This window comes from Procambarus clarkii, chromosome 10, assembly GCF_040958095.1.
Source record: "Procambarus clarkii isolate CNS0578487 chromosome 10, FALCON_Pclarkii_2.0, whole genome shotgun sequence".
In the NCBI taxonomy this organism is placed as follows: Eukaryota; Metazoa; Arthropoda; class Malacostraca; order Decapoda; family Cambaridae; genus Procambarus; species Procambarus clarkii.
In genome coordinates this window covers 47,263,631-47,282,131 of record NC_091159.1, presented here as the reverse complement: position 1 = coordinate 47,282,131, position 18,501 = coordinate 47,263,631, and the positions used below count along the sequence as shown (strand labels likewise).

General features: G+C 41.9%; 1 protein-coding gene and 1 pseudogene across 7 annotated transcripts in view; one reads left to right on the top strand and one right to left on the bottom strand.

The window, feature by feature from the left end:
• Window positions 1-5,862: 5,862 nt before the first annotated feature.
• Window positions 5,863-10,626, bottom strand: LOC123774154 (uncharacterized; annotated as a pseudogene).
• Window positions 9,065-18,501, top strand: part of LOC123774118 (cystathionine gamma-lyase) — a 25,467-nt gene continuing 16,030 nt past the window's right edge. The window contains exon 1 of one of the 7 annotated variants that reach the window (XM_045768271.2): window positions 9,065-9,180. The gene's annotated coding sequence lies outside the window, so the exon portion shown is untranslated. Of the gene's footprint in view, window positions 9,181-10,007; window positions 10,164-10,569; window positions 10,694-11,138; window positions 11,262-13,900; window positions 13,922-14,666; window positions 15,025-18,501 lie in introns of those variants that run through there. The other 6 variants (XM_045768277.2, XM_045768264.2, XM_045768249.2 and 3 more) reach the window with 6 other exon arrangements.

The following is an 18,501-nucleotide window of genomic DNA, read 5'->3' as shown; positions in this document are numbered from 1 at the left end:
TTTGAAACTTTTTTTTGTGTTGGAATATATGTATTGTTTGCTTCTCATTCTTCATGATGCACAGGGTCCTTTACTTATGAAGAGCCTCCAAAGTATTTTTTTTCTATTTGGAGCTGTTATACAATCTTCCTCTATCATCCCTTGTAGCATGAGTGTCTACAATTGATGATATATTTGTGTGGGGGTGATACAAAAGTATCCAAGAACTGCACTGCTCTAGTCAGCAGTATTCTTGTGTCTGGTGAATTTTTTAATCAGGTTTTGTTAACAGTTTGAATTTAAAAATTTGCTTGGTAAACTTTGCCCATTTAGTGTGGTAAAAAAGTTTGAATGTTATCTTTATTAGTGCTTGAAATTACTTTTTAATGGTTTCCCTAATTGGTCATGGCTTGAAAAAAAAAAGTTGTCTTGGGGAAGGCCATTTTCAGATCCATGTTTATTCCTCTGCTGCTTGTATCTGTATAAGTAAATGGTACACTGCCATTTCTCTCTCCCAGCATATTTCCCTTTTTCTTCCTGATCTTAGCCGCCTCTTTGACTTGTTACTGGAACCTGTGCCTTCGGGTGGTATTAACTATCGGCATGCCCTCTAGGGTGATGCTCTGATGAATACCTGATGCCGTCTTCTGGAACTTTTCATCCTTCCTTCTCCATTGTTTCTTCTGAATCTCAGAAAGCTCACACACTTGCACGTTTCCTGAATTGATCTATCCCTATGCTCATCTTCTGTTTATATAGACATCGTGGAGGGTCTTCAACGACCTTCATAACAGTGGCCACATTCCCGATTCTCTTTACCATCTTTTCTTTTCACCCTCCTCTTTCATTTCCTTGGTTGTGTCTGGAAGAAAATCCAGAAGATTGCTGGTAAGTTTGTACCAGACTTATCACCTGTCCATCTCCATGGTTTCGTTGTGGCAGATCCAGTGTTGGTCATGGATGAACTAGATTGCACTTTTCAGCCATTAGCTCCAGTGCTCGCCTTCCTCTTATTTTCCTTATTCATAAACCCCTTTCTTGAGTCTCGTCCCTTGGTTTTTCACACTCCTCCAGCTCCCCTATAATTGTCAGACCTCCAGTCTGCCGTCCCATTGTGGTTCTGTGGCAACAGGCTCGGGTGGCATTCATTATCAGATGCTTCACCTGCTTCCTCATGATGCCTTTCAGTATTAATAAATACTAGTATTTATAATTAGATTTGAGAGACATCAGTTTCCAAAGACTAGCTTGAGATGGTTGTTTGGAAATCCAGTTCTCTATGGACCTTCCCTTAGGATTTTTGTCCCATTTCCCTTACAAGTTACGTCTGTAAGCTTTCCAAACGTATGGTCAATGTATCATGTGGTTTTTAGAACACTATACCTATTCCCCCCTCTTAATTTGGCTTTCATAAGTGTCACAGTATGTTGAATTAAGGCCTAGAGGTCTACCTTTGTTCTGCTCCTACCGCAAAAACCTTTGGTTGCTGTTCTTCCCGACTTGCAAAAAGACTTATGACAACACCTGGAGGTGCAATATTTCAACCCATCCTCCTGTTTAGACTACTTTTTGTAACTATGTGCACCATAGTACAAACATTGATGTACTAAGCAATTAGTTGAACTTTGTACTATTCACCTTATAGTCTGTCTGTCTCTCTCTCTCTCTCTATCTCTATCTCTATCTCTCTATCTCTATCTCTCTCTCTATCTCTCTATCTCTTTATCTCTCTTTATCTCTCTCTATCTCTCTCTATCTCTCTCTATCTCTCTATCTCTCTATCTCTCTATCTCTCTATCTCTCTATATCTCTCTATATCTCTCTATCTCTATCTCTCTCTATCTCTCTCTCTCTCTCTCTCTCTCTCTATCTCTATCTCTCTCTATCTATCTCTCTCTATCTATCTCTATCTCTCTCTCTCCCTCCCTCCCCCCCCCCAAAAAAAAAACACGTAAATATTGCTAAGCCTAATATAGCACACTCTTGCACTATATTAGGCCTAGGAAGGTTAGGTTAGGTAGAGTTTGTCTGCAAAATGAGTAGAAAATAGTTTTCCGGTTTGTCCAAATTCAATAGTATCGACTGTATTTCTAATTTCTAATTGCGTTGCTTGTCGGTCTATGTACTATGGTCCTCGTCCTTCCTGTAAGTAATATCAAAACAGAAAGATGGGCCGAATGTTTTGACCTAGCTTCATTCTTCTGTCCTTCATGGCAATCTCCCACTTTTCCTTCATTCCTCTTATGTTGTTCCTTTAAAGTGTGACTTTGTGCCATCTTCTCTGCCTCTTTTTCACCAATTTGAAGGTGTTTCTCCAAGGATGATCCTTTCAGTCCTGAGCAGTCTCGGGTAGTGTTTTGCTTCCTAAATGTATCTCGTGGTCAGTTGTCCGTACTGATGGTGCTACATAGCCTCCGTGGCTTTGTTTTTTTTTTTTTGTTTTTTTAAGTACTTTGGGAAAGCTATTCACCATGCTAAAAATAAAATTATCACTTTTATTTTGAATTGGATGTAATTTTGTTCACCAGGTGTGTGGGGCTGCCTTTAAAAAATAAGGTTCAGTGGCTGAGATGTGGGAAACATGATGGTAAAATCTACTTACAATCAGATTTGGTAAAATTCACCCTTAGAGCATGGAAATAAGAAGGGTTGGCATTTTTTAGTTTAAATTTGCTCAGTGAGTTCTGAAGTTGCACTATTATCAAGTAAAATACTAACAAAAAAAAAAGTATTCTAGAGTAACTAGTGATAATGAAGACAACCAACAAAGATTTTTGTACCTCTTCCTTTAGAAAATAGGCCTCTTTACTGTTCTAAAAGCACAGACAAGCTGTGAAACTCCATCATTCAAGGTAAATATTAGTTTATTTCATTTACCCAGAAAATTTGTGCTATATACTGTGTTAATTTAGTGTGGTCTGTGAATACATCTCTATAGCATTGCACCGGTTGGTGCCTCTTCGAGCCTGGCCGGGCTTGGGGAGTAGAACTGTCAAGACCCCCCTTCAGATAGTATAACAGTGCGATCCTGAATGTAATATTGCTCAATCCTCGCTGGCGAGGTTGCAGAGTTGGAAAATAAGATGATTCTTTACTGCTTGCATAGAATGTATGAAGTACAAACTACAGCACTTGAGTCTGCCAGAAACCATTACTTGTACTCTTCGGAAAATGTATGCACAGGAAGTACTAGGTTAGGTGGTAAATCAAAATAAAAGGTACAACATGCTGGAGTGAGAAATATGGAAAGTGTAGAATTTATCCAGCATAAACTCAGGGTGCCATACACATTTAGAAAATGGTGAACTCGAAGACTTCAATCTCCTGCCCAAGAAAATTCAAGAAATATAATCAAAAGTAGAAACTTTCCAAAGATGTTTGGCAAGTTTGTTGGAGGTACTGGAGCAGTCTTAAGGCTACCAAAACAGCTTCATCCAGGAAAGGCTGGAATACAGCTCATAAGTACCCATTCTCTTGTTTACTCGTGGCTCTAAATCTGAGGCAAGTATTGGATTTTCAGCTGTTCTCCCAACACAAAATGCAAGTCATTTTTCTGGAGGCACCATAAATCTTAATTTTTAGTAAACAATGAATTTTACTGTAGTCATAACGACTGGCCACTATAAATGCAAAATATGCCATTTGGGCATGACCCTTATGCAGAACACTATCAAATAATACATTTAACCATATTTTTACAGTGATGACTAAATGGGTAGCTTTATCCAATAATAAACAACTGTCAAACATGATGTTTCTTATTGGCCATTCTTATTTATTCAGGACCGGAACCTTCCTTAATGTCCTTGGAAACTGGATCCTGCTAATTTACGATCATTAGTATGATCGATGGTCTGTCATCCATCTGTCTGCATCTATCCATCCATCTATATATCTTATCTTTATTTCATATACCTATCCATTTATCTATCAGTCTATCCATCCATCCATTTATTCATTCCTCTAAACATCTATAAAGCTATCCCTCCTGTATTTATCGACCTATCCATCTACTGTCTGTCTATCCTTTATAAAAAATGTAATTGTCTAATGTGTGTGAGGAGCTTAATGTAACATTAAAAATAAAGAATAGTTATCACTTTGATAAAGGTTGGTGGCTTGAGAAATGTTCAAAATTGTAGAAGAATCTCCTGTTTTATGTGAGTACGGGCAAATTATTGACGGCAGGAAATTGGTGTACATTTTTCCTAAAATCAATGAACCTGCTTGATAAGGTTCTGGGAGTTCTTCCACTCAAAACCCGGCCCGAGGTCAGGTTTGACTTGAAAGCTTTGTCCACCAGGTTGTTGCTTGGAGCAGCCTGCTGGTGCTACATAGCCTTCCCGGCTTGGTGCCTTCTTTGATAATTACTTACTTGGAGTGGCCTGCAGGTCCACATATCCACCACAGCCCAGTTGGTCCGGCACTCCTTGAAGAAAACTATCTAGTTTTCTCTTGATGTCCACAGTTGTTCCGGCAATATTTCTTATGCTCGCTGGGAGGACGTTGAACAACTGTGGACCTCTGATGTTTATACTGTGTTCTCTGATTGTGCCTATGGCATCCCTTCTCTTCACTGGTTCTATTCTGCATTTTCTTCCATGTTGTTCCTTAAGTAAGTTGCTATTTTACTGTGTAGATTTGGGACCTGGCCCTCCAGTACTTTCCACGTGTATGTTACCTGATATTTCTCTCGTCTTCTTTCTAGCGAGTACATTTGGAGAGCTTTGAAACGATCCCAATAATTTAGGTGCTTTATCGCGTCTATATGCCGTATATGTTCTCAGTCAGTTCTGTATATATTCTATGTATGCCGTATATGTTCTCAGTATAAGTCAGTACTCAAGATGGGACAACACAAGTGATTTGAATAGTACAACTATTGTGATGGGATCCCTGGATTTGAAAGTTCTGGTACTCCATCATATCTTTTTGTTTTGGCTGACTCAATATTTGCTTGGTTATGCTCCCTAAACGTTAGGTCGTCAGACATCATTATTCCCAAATCCTTTATATGCTGCTTTCTTACTATGGGCAGATTTGATTGTGTTTTGTACCCTGTATTATGTTTAATGTCTTCATTTTTACCATACTTGAGTACCTGTCATAGTGGTCAAGTAGCTGCGAGAGGCATGATCTTTCCATTCTAAATCCATGTTGGCCTGGGTTGTGAAGGTCATTGGTCTCCATGAAATCGATGACCTGACTCCTGATGACTCTCAAATACTGTTATTATGTGGGATGTAAGTGCAACTGGTCTATAATTCGTTTGGCTCTAAACCATTGTCTCAGAACAATGGTGCACATTGCTACAAGTAAGTGTAACTTACGGGCAATGCCAAAAATGGTCGCAGGGATCTGACTGCGACCCCGGGCACGCTGTTTCCTTTTGAAGTCTGGTGACCCTGACCAGTCTATGTTCATCTCGAACTCCAGACTATTCCCTCTGCCAATTTGGGTGAGGCTGCCTCAACCGTATTCACCTAGTTGTGCTTGCGGGGGTTGAGCTCTGCTCTTTCGGCCCACCTCTCGACTGTCAACCGTCTGTTACTAACTACTGCAATTTTTTTCCCCACACCACACACACACACACCCCAGGAAGCGGTCCGTGACAGCTAACGCCCAGGTACCTATTTACTGCTAGGTAACAGGGGCATTAGGGTGAAAGAAACTTTGCTCATTGTTTCTCGCCGGCGCCCGGAATCAAACCTGGGACCACAAGATCACGCGTCCAGCGTGCTGTCCTCTCAGCCACCGGCCCCACCGTGTAGTTCCAACTTTAAACATTCATTCTATCTAATAGTATATTTATATATATGTAGGTAAATTACAGGAAAAGTCAATAATTATATAAATAAAGGATTCATATTGTGTGCTGGAAAACAAAGTTCAGAATCTTTATTATCACAGGTAATTCAAAATCATTTGTACAGTAACAATAAATTATTTATATGATGCTGCTAACTCTGCAGCTATCAATATCAACCAACCCTTTTGGAATAACTCCCCTCCCCCTTTTTTTGTAGATGTAACTGTGTTGTACCTGATTACTTACTGGGGTCAGTTGCCCACTATCTTGTTTGACGTCCTCCGATTGTTCCAAGCCTACACACCTGACTATTGTTCAGGTGTCCACACTGCTGTGCTAACTGTCACGTGTTTACAACACCTTGCCAAGTGGTCCACATCCACGTGAGGAACGACTAGTATGATGCAGTCTTAAGAATGCCCTAGCTATAAGGCTATGCTATAGCATTGAGTGCGACTGGACGGTTGTGAAGATTGTCTGGTCTGTGCCTTCTTGATGTGCTCCTGGTGCCTGACCAGCATCAGGTAGGTGACGGCGCCGCTGGTCGCAAACAACACGGCACTGATGAAGCCCAGAGCCTGCCAGTATGAGACCTCCGTTACAAATGACTAAATGTAGTCCAAAATGGGAATATTAAGTAGAGAGAGTGTAAAAATGTAGTGAATATTAAGTCTGATACATGATATTAGGATAGGATAAGAGGATATAGAAACAAAGGTCTTGCATGTTGAAAATCACAGTCAGAGTGAACTCACAATTGAGCCTATGAGTGAACATACATATATCCTGTGAGTGAACATTTTTGTGGTTATTTTTATCTATTAGGGAGTTTTAAGCATATTGCTATATGGAGGTATGTTTACTTACAAGATGAGTGACGCTGCCTATAAACTCGCACCAAGGGGCAAAATTAAAATACTGTATCCGGAATACTTACAATAGCAGTGACGGTGAGGGAGGTATTTGAGCAGCCCTCATTGGTGAGGGTGATGGCGGAGCCCACAAGCATCAAGATCAGGGCTGCCACGTTGAACCACACGTCCTGTTGATAAATCCATCTCAAATCTCCACTCTCTTGCCTGGAATAAAGTATACTGGCAGCGAGTGCTAAGAACAAGACGCACCATAACAAAAAAATGTCGGGAACCTTATGATGCATAATAGGGAGTGTTTAGCGTAAAGGCAGAATAAGAGAATGGGTCTACGTCTGTCTCAACTTGTTCTCTCGAGTAATACGTCTCATTTTGTACATTATGGTCCTTAGCTTATAAATAACGTTTTCTATACGCAGGATGGTTACATTAGGTGGGTGGCTTGGGTTCGTGCGCTTTAGTACCCTTTATATTGTACGCTGTGACAAATCAAAAGAACGGACTGAGTAGGCAGCCATATTATTTATCTAACCGAAAAGAGTACTGGTGCTACATAATTTGGAAAAATAGACTTGGTGCACGATTTTGTAGTTAAGAGGCAGAAGAGAGCATAACTTAATAAGTAGACGGCGTATGTAATTTACCCCCGCCCTCTCCTGCTTTATAGAAAATTTAAGCAGATCCTGGGCTACGTAACTACAGAGGGGGCATAGTTACGTAACTACAGAAGGGGCACGGCTACGTAACTTCGTAATCTATCTGGACCAAAAAAGGCTTTCGACAGAATTCCACATAAGAGGTTGTTCTGGAAACTGGAACATATTGGCGGGGTGACAGGTAAGCTTCTAACATGGATGAAAACATTTTCTGACTGATAGAAAAATGAGGGCTGTGATCAGAGGCAATGTATCGGACTGGAGAAATGTCACAAGTGGAGTACCACAGGGTTCAGTTCTTGCATCAGAGATGTTCATTGTCTACATAAATGATCTACCAGTTGGTATGCAGAATTAAATGAACATGTTTGCTGATGATTCTAAGATAATAGGAAGGATAAGAAACTTAGATGATTGTCATGCCCTTCAAGAAGACCTGGACAAAATAAGTATATGGAGCACCACTTGGCAAATAGAATTTAATGTGAATAAATGCCATGTTATGGAATGTGGAATAGGAGAACATAGACCCCACACAATCTTTAAAGACTTCTTATAAAGAAAGAGATCTAGGGATGGTTCTAGAAAGAAAACTATCACCTGAGGACCACATAAAGAACGTTGTGCGAGGAGCCTATGCCACGCTTTCTAACTTTAGAATTGCTTTTAAATACATGGATGGAGAAATACTAAAGAAATTGTTCACGACTTTTGTTAGGCCAAAGCTGGAATATGCAGCGGTTGTGTGGTGACCATATCTTAAGATACACATCAACAAACTGGAAAAGGTACAAAGACATACCACTAAATGACTCCCAGAACTGAAGGACAAGAGCTACGAGCAGAAGTTAGATCAAGAAGTTTGTTTCCGTCTCTACAGGGAATCAAACCCGGGCCTTTAAGACTACGATTCCCGAGCGCTGTCCACTCAGCCGCGAGGCCCCCGTATGGAAGTACAGTATGTGTTAGTTGAGCCAATTCACTGTGTGTGAGCACGACTTAATCAAACTAGAAATGTTCTACAAATCAAGGGACCCAGAATGTGGAATGACCTTCCCAATCATGTTAAAGACTGTACCTCTCTCAACCAGTTTAAGATAAAAACTAAGCACTACCTAATTAACTCCCTGTAACCTACCTTACCCCTATAATGTCAACCCATGTCTGCTATTTTTAAACAACGCTGTTTGTCGACCAAAGTGTATTTTTTCTGTTTTTCTGCCATGTTCCCCCATTTTTTATTGTTATATTTTCTCAACACATTTTATACTTTAATCTCAGTTAGTATTAAGTTTTAGTCTTAGTGTTTTTCCTGCCCGAAACGCTTTGCGTAATAGTGGCTTTAGGCATTGTATGTACTAACTCTATCTATAAATCCATCAATGTTCGTATCACACCTTGTATGTATGTACTTTACCTGAATAAACATTTGAATTTGAATTTTGAATTTAAAAATTTGTGTGTAGGCTGCCTGTGTGGCCTGCCAGTGTGGCCTGCCTGTGTAGCCTGCCTGTGTAGCCTGCCTGTGTGACCTGCCTGTGTGTCTCTCACTCACTCACAGACTTACACCCTTGACCCAGGTGGGTGTGGTGAGGGGGTTCCTGCCGCCCGCCATCACCAGGAGGGCTGTGACGTAGGTGACAACTGTGACGGCGACGCAGACCCCGCACGGCAGAACGTACAGCGTCACATAACTTGTGTTGTTCCCACACTTGTTGCTCATCAGGAACATCACCATCCCCGTTACCAGCACCACCTGCAGGAGGGAGAGTGTCAGGCGCGAGCGTCACCGTCACTACCAGTGAGGGAGGGAGCGAGTGGCATCAAGGAAAGGGGCGCAGTGTCTCTTTATTGACATACTCAGGTACATTCATGCAGCTGCCCTATAATATATAACGGCTACATAGTGCGTGGCATGAGCTATATAATGCTAAAATATCCCCATCTCACAGAATGCACTGGTAAACTTTGAATGTATTATGAGGATATCCTCAAAAACACGAGAGTGTTTTTGGTTTGTGGTTTGCACAGATCCAGATGCTACTTACCACCAGGTCAGAAGGATGTAATGAATGAGCATTCAATAATGTAGTGTGTGAGATCATGACCTGGTTCCTGCTCACACAGTTTGCATATTGTTGTCACCTGTAGCCTCCTGCCCAAACGGTGCCCAAACTGGCTCCTGGCAACCACTAAGTTATACTGTCTGGTGGACGTGTTATGCTGCCCATATACATAGGTTTCGGAGCTAAACGAATCACAGTTATTTACACTGGTGCATTCAGGCCTTTAGGAGTCTGTATTTTCTCTCCTATCAGACCTGAGTGCTTGTAACAATATAGTCTTAGCAACAGTATATTGTTGCAAACATCAGTGCCTCAAGGTTCTCTGTCAGAGCTGCGGGCCACCATTTTGCTTCACAAAGTCAGACAACGAATTCAAGAGCGCTGGGAGAGTACTAACCAATCAGAGGAAGAGTGGCCATATTTCTGTGGCTTTCCTCCTTTGTTGGAATATGTGGAAATAAACGAGCAGATGTGCTGACTGCTGAGGGCATTGAAGGACAGCATAGTGGATACTTCACAACCAACATTTTTTTGCAAGTTAGAGGTATTATCAGGCTATATCACCGCGACAAGGTAACTGAGGAAAGGAGGAGAGAAGAACAAATCAGTCAATCTGTACAGTGGTACAATGTGGTTGCAGCTGGCAATCCCAATCATTATGGACGAAAAGGAGGTGGCCACGGGAGGGAATCAGTAATAGCAAGAATCCGTCTTGGATACAAATATCCATGGAGATTTGGTATAGAAACAACAGCTGAGAAGCGGAGTTGCAGAATCTGTGGTGAGAGTGATGGACACCGCCTTGACCACTATCTGAGAGAGTGTGAACATCTAAGGGACATTATAAATATATGTAGAATAATAAACCCCACATTGTTTGAGTTAGGAAAACGCTATTTGTTAAATATAGATACTGTTACTAAAAGATTTCCCCATTTCACTGGTTTTTGTGAACCAGATTGATTAGCACTTGAGACAGTTACCTTGCCCACAGGCGGCTGATATACAGTCTTGATGGTATTGTGCCTGGATGGTAATGATGAAAGCACATACAGATACACACACTTACACCAGTACAACTTGGTACACATACACACACGTGCCTCACCATCTCTATGACCTTCAGGAGAGCTGGTAGGGACACCAGGAAGTGCTTGCGGCGGTACACCTCCATCCTCAGGTGTCACCCTGGCACCACTTGCGTCACCTCAGTGTTGTCACTGGTGGAAACACACGACGACACTCGCTCTCCACATCTTAATATGTGAAGTGGTTGCTTATCCTGTCTCTATCACGTCCACGCTGCAGTAGGTAAGTTTCTGTTCCTATAGGCGAGTATATTCTCACGTAGGTGCTGTATACTCCTGAATAATGTGCATATATGCAATATTATGGCAAGCGTTCGTCACATTATCAGGGGAAGTATTACACACATTAAGGGTAGTATATTCCACACATTAGGCAAGTATAGTTCACCACTAAGGTAAACTGTTAGGTGAACTTCACTACCACCAGTATACCGCGCCCTGTGGTGCTAGGCTGTGGCCAGCCCGCAGGCCCAGGCCGTGGGTCTCCCGCCACCTGCCGCGGTACTCCGTCACTGGGAAAGATAAACCTTTGTTATGAACACAAGGCACCTGTCAGGAGCAGGGAGAGTGTCCCGAAGAACGGATTCCTCCTAAATATAAACGCAAAACGACTCTTGGTGTCCCAGGGCTGTTAGATCGTTATGTAGCTGGAGGTGGTGTAGATAATGATAGGGGCGGCTTGTGTCGTGGTGGTCGATGTTATCAGCGAGGACGTTATCACACACCCAGCCATCTTCCTTCCCCTTTCTCACTCCCGGAAAATATAACCATCTGGAGCTGCCGTAATTAAGGTAGGATGTTCTACAGTAAGCTGGAGACTCAAGCGTGAGCTCCACTCTACTGAAATGACACCCATTCAAAGCTTTAGCACCTGCTCATGCTGAACACCAATGGTACCTTAACATGCACACTGATTCGAGAAGTGTCAAAGTGGGAAGATCGAGTAGTATATAGCCTGGAATAAGTCCACCTGTTTGAGCAATATACTGCCACGAGAAATGAGACATCTTGATGACATTAATAGTGAGGCAGAATATGGATTGATTGATTGATGAAGATTAAGCCACCCAAAAGGTGGCACGGGCATGAATAGCCCGTAAGTGGTGGCTCTTTTCACCCATTACCAGTATCAATAGATGATACTGGAGATCTGTGGAGGTGCGACTGCACCCTGCGTGACGGGAGATGTCTCCCAGAATATAGATGATATCTACAGTCTAGTACAGTAACTGTTCTCCTGATTCTACTACTGAGAGACATTTATTTCATACTGAAAATGAGGGCAAAGCACGAATTGACAACCATGCCTCTTATAAATTTATTTTATATTGCACTTATTGCATAGGGGAATAGCACTCGAGGCATAGTGAAGTTAACAACATTATCAAGAGGAACCTCACCACTGATGGATGCCCAGTTGAGAGAGAGCCTCGTTACCTAACGCCCCGTAACTCTGATGTTTTTACTGGTCGCCCAGATGGCATCACGGTGAACCCCTTGGAAGAACAGCAGTTGGTGTACTCACCTTGTTATGGTTGCAAGGGTTGAGCTTTGGCTCTTTGGCCTTGCCTCTCAACTGTCAATCAACTGGTGTACAGATTCTTGAGCTTATTGGGCTCTATCATATCTACACTTGAAACTGTGTATGGAGTCAGCCTCCACCACATCACTGCCTAATGCATTCCATTTGTTAACTACTCTGACACTGAAAAAGTTCTATATAATGTCTCTGTGGTTCATCTAGATACTAAGTTTCCACCTGTGTTCCCTTATTCATGTTCCACCTGTGCTAAATAGTTTGTCTTTGTTCACCAGGTCTGGCGAACAAATTCCTCTGAGAATTTTGTAGGTGGTAATCATGTTTCCCATTACTCTTCTGTCTTCCAGAAACGTAAAGTTTAGTTCCTGTAGCCTTTATTCGTAGCTCATACCTCTCAGTTCTGGGACTAGTCTGGCATACCTCTGAATCTTCTCTAACTTTGTCTTGTGTTTAACTAGGTATGGGCTCCAGGCTGGAGCTGCATACTTCAGGATTGGTCTGACATAAGTGGTACACAAGGTCCTGAACGATTCCTCACACACACACACCCAGGAAGCAGCCCGTAACAGCTGTCTAACTCCCAGGTACCTATTTACTGCTAGGTAACAGGAGCATCAGGGTTAAAGAAACTCTGCCCATCTGTTTCCGCCGGAGGCCGGGATCGAACCCAGATCCTGGGATTACGAGTCCCGTGTGCTGTCCATTCAGCTACGGCCCCCTATGTGTGTGTGTACTCGTACCCATAAGGATTGATGGTTGATGAAGATTAAGCCACCCGAGAACCTATAAGGTCCCATTATGGTTGTTGTTTAAGATTCGCTACTTGGAACAAAAAGTTTTAAGCAGCACGGGCTATGGTGAGCCCGTAGTGGACTTACCTGGCACAGGATCGGTGCGTGCCCATTAGGATTGATGATTGATGAAGATTAAGCCACCCAAAACGAGGCACGGGCATGAATAGCCCGCAAGTGGTGGCCCTTTTGAGCCATTACCAGTATCAAGAGCTGATACTGGAGATCTGTGGAGGTGCGACTGCACCCTGCGTGACGGGAGATGTCTCCCATGGCCCATTAGGGCTGTTGTTGTTATAGATTCAGCTACTCGGAACAAGTTCCAAGTAGCACGGGCTATGGTGAGCCCGTAACTTACCTGGCACAGGAGCGGGGCCAGTAGCACGGGGTATGGTGAGCCCGTGGTGGACTTACCTGGCACAGGAACGGTGCTGAATCGCCCATTAGGGTTGTTGTTGTTGTTATAGATTCAGCCACTCGGAACAAGTTCCAAGTAGCACGGGCTATGGTGAGCCCGTAACTTACCTGGCACAGGAGCGGGGCAAGTAGCACGGGCTATGGTGAGCCCGTAGTGGACTTACCTGGCACAGGAGCGGGGCAAGTAGCACGGGCTATGCCAGTCGTGTACTGGCACCGCTCCTGTGCCAGGTAAGTCCACCACGGGCACTGGGATGCTCTCGGACGCAGGTTCGAATCCTCGTCACGGCCCTTGTGAATTTGTTCTTAAGTACTTACTTTATCTTGCGGGTGCAAAATGGAGGACTATTTTAAGAACAGTATCCATATTTGAAAATTGTATTTTCCTAACTCAGACAATGTGGGGTTTATTATTCTACACATATTTCTAATGACTCTTAGGTAGTGGTCAAGGCGGTGTCCGTCACTCTCACCACAGATTCTGCAACTCCTCTGCTCAACTGTTGTTTCCATTCCGAATCTCCATGGATATTTGTATCCAAGACAGATTCTTGCTATTATTAATTCTCTCCCGCGGCCACCTCCAATATTATTGAAGTATTCAATATGGTCTCCTTCAGCAGCCAGCACATCTGCTCGTTCATTCCCACATATTCCAACATGGGAGGGGATCCACAGAAATTTGACGACTCTTCCCTGATTGGTTAGTACTCTCACAGCTCTCTTGATCTCAGCGACTGTCGCAAGATTTTCTGCCCGATTTTACTAAGGCTTTGTAGTGCTGCTTTAGAATCAGTGCAGATCACTGCACCATTAGTGTTCCGTTCAAGGACTCTCAACGCCATAACAATGGCAGTTAGCTCCGCTTGCGTTGAAGAGGCAGAGTTCTCAATACGCGCTTTTCCTCCATTTCCACGTTGAAAGGCATTATTCCTAATTACCGTGTATGCTGCACCAGCCCTGCCATTGACAGGGTTAGATGACCCATCAGTGTAGATTTGATCTAATTAATTTCCGGCTTCTTTATAGATTTCCTCAAGATAGTTGTGACTCATTTCTTGAGTTATCATGGTGGACTTTTTCGTTGCCATGTCATTGATGATAATCCTGCTTGGGTCATCCACCCAGGGAGGTAACCTCGGGTCTAACACTTCCACCTACTTTAACGAGGACGACAGTGCCTGAGCCAGCCAAGACTTGACCAGGTCGGTGTGGATGTCTGCTCAAGACCTCGGGGGTTACACGAGGAAGGACTGTGTTTGCAACATTCCAACTAAATCAACGTTAAAAGGCGCATTACTTTGGCATTATGGGTGTTGCGGCATGGAAGGTGCATGGGTGAGGGTAAGGTTGTCCACTGCAACCATACACATCAGACCCCCTGGTGGGAAGGGGGCGTGGGGGGGAAGATGGAGTCAAGGGGGAGGTGTTCAAGCAGCCTATATTGAGCACAGCAGACAAGCGTTGTCAGTGCGTTCCCAATCAGATTCGGCGAGGCTGTAGTGTAGTGTTGAGATAAAAGTGCACCAGTGCATTCTCGAGTACTGGAATTAATAATAAGTGTTCCGCCGCCTCCCTCGTTCACCCTAGAGAAGCCTAGCTCGACACTACACACATTACAGCTAGGTTTTGTTCCTAGCTCGACCCTGCAAGCACATCTGAGTATCCTCTCCGTGTTCCGTGCCTCAAGCACAGTTCACCCGCCATCTTCCCCCACCAGACTACGGGCGCCAGGACCAGCTGCTGGTGCCTGACGACAGCAGCAGCCTACCCGTACGCCCAGGCCATACCCCACTCCTTACAACGGTAATATATCTCCATAGCTCTAACAATTATGTATTAGCGATAAGACCTACCATTAATGTATAATGATTAACTGTAAATACATAGCTATAGAAATAGAACATTCTCTGTAACTTATTTTTATTTATTTATTTATTTATTTATTTATTTATTTATTTATTTATTTATTTATTTATTTATTTATTTATTTATTTATTTATATACAAGAAGGTACATAGCATGATGTGTTTACATTCTTGTAAAGCCTCTAGTACACGCAGCGTTTCGGGCAGGTCCTTAATCTAACAGATAATATTAAGTAGGTAAATTCTAGCAAAATTTATAAAATGTTAACAAGTACATTGTAAGAAAATTTGATAAAGATTAGTAGGTATATTAAAGCACATTGATAGCTTGATTGATAGCATTGATAGCTTGATTGATAGCATTGATAGCTTGATTAATAGCATTGATAGCTTGATTGATAGCATTGATAGCTTGATTGATAGCATTGATAGCTTGATTGATAGCATTGATAGCTTGATTAATAGCATTGATAGCTTGATTGATAGCATTGATAGCTTGATTAATAGCATTGATAGCTTGATTGATAGCATTGATAGCTTGATTGATAGCATTGATAGCTTGATTGATAATTTGACAAAGATTAGTAGGCACAATAAAGCATATTGATAGCACATATAAGATGACAGCAATGATCACAATGGTAAAGTTGATGGCTTAGGTACATATATTGGGGGATTAGGTAGCACTAGATACAGTGAGAGTTTTAAGCACTAGGTAGGAAACTATGAAGATGAAATTAGGTACTTTTTGGTTTTGTGGCTTGCCAGCTCTAAATAATATACACATGGAAAATACTGGAGGGACAGGTCCCAAATCTGCACAATAAAATAACAACGCACTGGAGTGAACGACATGGAAGAAAATGCAGAATAGAACCAGTGAAGAGCAGAGGTGCCATGGGCACAGTCAGAGAACACTGTATGAACATCAGAGGTCCACGGTTGTTCAACGTCCTACCAGCGAGCATCAGAAATATTGCCGGAACAACCGTGGACATCTTCAAGAGGAAACTAGATTGTTTCCTTCAAGGAGGACCAACCGGGCTGTGGTGGGTACAACACGGCCTGCGGGCCGCTCCAAGCAACAGCCTGGTGGACCAAACTCTCACAAGTCAAGTCTGGCCTCGGGCCGGGCTTGAGGAGTAGAAGAACTCCCAGAACCCCATCAACCAGGTATCAAGCAGGTACCTGACGCCCTTGGTACTGGCTCTTGGTCTAACGCAGCCTTATAATTTCCTCAAGAAACTAGGATTGATATCCTAAACATATAACATATCAAAAGCGTCCGTCATGATGTCAAAGTGTCTAATCAACACATTGAAAGGGAGATAATATATATACCTTGAAGTGGGTACAAAAGTAAAATAGTTTAATTTGAAACTTTGAAAATATAACTTATATAAACTTTGGTATCAATGTCAGGTATGCGAGCTTATACTAAACAATGTTGTAAGACCCTAAATTGACTTCCATAGTTTACAGATAATTAATTTACCCAGTATGAGGCTGAAAAACTATAAACCATATACTAAACGAATACTAGGGAATGGATGTTGCTCCCCCCCCCCTAAGATGTGCAAGAATCATCATGAAGAAGCGTGGATGAGGCTTCCCACTATATGCGAACGAGCTGCACAGCCTAGCACAACACCCTACATTGATATCATAAAAAACACTCACTATCACGAACTCTCCTGGGAGATATACTATCTGTTGATGCCACTAGGCAGGCAGTAATACAAAAAATCAGGCATCAACACGCTATCAGCCAGATTACAGTGCTGACAACCTAATTAAATTAAATACTGCTAGTTGCTATGTACCATTGATTTGATTGTTACCACCGGCTAGTTTATTGTGCACCCCATACTCATCCTGTGAGCGGTAGCGCAAAAAGCATCACAGAGGGCACAAAAGGTCTTTATCAGACCTCAACTTAGACTATTACATAAACAATTTCATCCATACTTTACACCTTATAATTACAATGACAGCTAGTTACAGAGAATGTTCTATTTCAAGAGCTATATATTTACATTAAGTCATTTTACATTAATGGTAGGTCTTATCGCTAATATATAATTGCTTGAGCAATGGAGATTTTACAGAGTCATAGAGGAGCTGCTGTTTATTATTAGTCTTCACAATACACTACTTGTTTCTTAATCTCATATGTCGTTTTTTTACTGGAAGCTAAATATAGATACAGTGCAAGGATTTCAGATATTTTATCCTTAGTAATAAGATAGGTTGCCATATCATACAACGTGAGTTATGTCCCTGTCTTTGTCCACACACTTTACACTTTACTTCATCTAGATACCAATTAATGTCCTCCCTCGCTCTTTGCACCTCATCTTACACGAAACATACACATACACATTGTAGCGGGGGTAGAGAACTGAATTAGTTGTTTACTCTATAAATTAAATTAATACATAAATTTATCAATGACTTCTACCTTAAAAGATGGAATCACAACACATGCAATATAATTGATAACCACTTGGAACGTGGACCGTTGGGCAAATTGATAACTGGGGAGAAAGCATGGGATGGTTGAAGATAACTAAAAAGTGATAATTACTAGGGAACGAGAACACTAAGATAACCGAGGACTTGAATAAATGCAACTACAACGAACTAAAATAAAATTGATAATGTATTATATATTGAATTTATTTACCTAACATATTCTCCAAATTACATTAAAGCATATTGCTCAGCAATACACAACTTCAGTCAGAAACTTTGAAAACGCTTACAGTACAAACCATGAAAACGCTTACAGTACAAACTATGATAACGCTTACAGTACAAACTATGATAACGCTTACAGTACAAACTATGATAACGCTTACAGTACAAACTTTTATACCAGCATCAAACAAAACATTTCACCTTGCACATCAGTTCTAACACAATTGAAGAGGAAACTGTCTTCTTCATATCAATGTTTGCAGACAATACAAAACTAATGAGAAGAATCAGGTCAGCGTTAGATTGTCATGCATTTGAAAAGGATTTGGACACATTCCAGAAGTGGTCTGAAAAATGGCTGCTAGAATTTAACCCAGTCAAATGCAAAGTTATGAGGATTGGAACAGGAATGCAAAGATCAATACAGCAGTATAGGATGAAGGGTAGACAAATTCTTCCATCAGAAAAGGAGAAAGACCTGGGAGTTGACGTAACCCCAAATTAGATAACAGAAACCCACATTAGTAAAATAATAAACGCTGCGTATGGCATACTGGGTAACATTCGTGTCTCATTTATAAACTTGGACAAAGGAGCTTTCCAGGCTCTATATACAGCAAAAGTGAGACCCACTCTTGTAAATGCGTTCCCAGCATGGAACCCTTACCTGAAAAATGACAAGGAAAAACTACAAAAGGTCCAAAGATATGCAACG